This window comes from Lolium perenne, chromosome 2 (assembly GCF_019359855.2).
Source record: "Lolium perenne isolate Kyuss_39 chromosome 2, Kyuss_2.0, whole genome shotgun sequence".
NCBI classification, from domain to species: domain Eukaryota; kingdom Viridiplantae; phylum Streptophyta; class Magnoliopsida; order Poales; family Poaceae; genus Lolium; species Lolium perenne.
In genome coordinates, this window is record NC_067245.2 from 311,689,481 (window position 1) to 311,691,348 (window position 1,868).

A 1,868-nucleotide genomic window follows, 5' to 3' on the forward strand; every position below is an offset into this window, starting at 1 on the left:
CTAACATGCCGGCTCGATCAATCAATCAGTACGTCCTCGCCGGGAAACGGTCCGCCGTCCTACGAGCCATGCCTACCGGCCGGCCAACTTTATTTCCTTAACCGCTGGAGACAGGAACCCCATCCATCACCTCGCTCCTTGGATCAAGCAGCTAAACTACACATACTCCTACATGCCATGCTGCTACCATCTAGGTATCTGTAACGAACCATATAGTCCCTTCAGTTTAGAACCTTTTCTTCTTCCTTTCAACTTGCTAGTAATGATAGAGAACATAGTTGTTTTCCATGGGCCTCGTTTCTGCACCTTGGAACGAGCGGTGTCTAGGCATTAAAATCATTTTGCAAGATTTAAGGGACAAGAGACGAGATAATCTTGGAGCTCCACTTGCATGTGGACCATCCATGCCACGAGGTCCAAGTGGCCAGCGTGTGACATCTGCATCTGTCGGGTGGCCGTGGCTATGGATCGACGGCCAGGGGAGACTAACATGACGCCGCCCCCTCGCCACAGTTGACCCGGCGGCCGCAAGAATTCTCGGATGCACACCGCGGCAATCTCAGCATCATCCGTACGTATACCTGTCATCGGATCTCCCAATCCCGTGAACTTGCTTGTGAGGTGCGGCGGTGTTTATTCAACGCAGCAACTAGCGGCTATATAAATTCAAGTTCAAGCCGTACTTCGTTTTCTATGGAGAAGTAAACAACGGTGACATGTCGGGTCCTGGGTGGAGGATCTGATTTCTCATTTTCCATTGATGTGCTCACGAGTTCTTGGAGAGTTAATTTCAGCGGTGGATGCGAGTCAGACCATGACTGGTACTGCAGGTAAACTGAACTCGGTGGTCGTCAGATTAGACCGATGAGCTGTGCCACCCTCCACACATACATGTCCTAATGGTAAAACATTTTGATTTTGCCGTGTGTTTTTCTGGAGGTTTATGCAGGAGTCATCGGTCATCGTCGCCGGTCAGTCACCGGTCGCTAGTCAGGCAGGAAATCAGTTTAATTTCTATCCCGGCATTGTCAGCTTCAGCTTCAGCCTCAGTCAGTCAATCCTTCTCTGATCCAGATGCCCCGAAAAAGGAGATTGGACAACCGTGAAACATACTGCCAGAAGATGTAAATTAGCCCAAGCACGCCGTGGTAAGGACAACGATCGTCCGCCTAATACGTATCTTTGTTCGGCTTTGGAGTCCCAATGTGATCTGTGTGCTTGTGACGATCCGTGGTCGATCAAGACATGTGGCCTCCACATAATTTTCCTCTTTCTTCCCGATTGTGATGCGTGATGAAATGTGGTACAGACTACGTCCTTTTCTATTAGGTGCTAGTCGCGATTTATCGGAGAAAATGTTGAGATGATATGTATCTGTAGCCCCCTTCTGAATTTTCTAGTCTATTGAATTGTTGTTGTGGACATGGCAGAGAGCAAGAAGTGTGTGAGGATCATTTTGTCCATGCATGCAGCCAAAAATGCACCATCAGAACGGTGTTCTTTTGATAAGCCTAGGATTTAGGACTACTAGCTCGGACATCATAGTCCTGAGCCTCATCTTTATCCTTTTGCCTGTTGGGCATTAGATTAGAGTCCTACTAATCATAATTAGTAAGCATCACCTTTCTTTCGTCCGGTCCAATCTGCACGGCGATCCGGCTTTACCATTACCTTGATGGGAATGGAGAAACAAAATGCTGAAAAAATATATACTGCTCCGTACTTTCTTCGTGTTGACGACTGACTTGCCCTGCGTGACATGATGCACGTGCAAATATATATATGATCATGTGGACTATATGTCGTTGGTTGCAAAAGTTTCCAAGGTGTGACCGGATAAATCTGTGATCTCCTGAATCTTCATCCTT

The 1,868-nt window shown here is 47.4% G+C and overlaps 1 long non-coding RNA gene across 1 annotated transcript; it reads left to right on the top strand.

Moving 5' to 3' along the window:
• Nucleotides 1-1,429, top strand: LOC127330797 (uncharacterized). The gene is made up of 2 exons (XR_007869432.1): nt 1-830; nt 940-1,429. It is a non-coding gene; the product is annotated as an uncharacterized lncRNA (long non-coding RNA).
• Nucleotides 1,430-1,868: the final 439 nt, after the last annotated feature.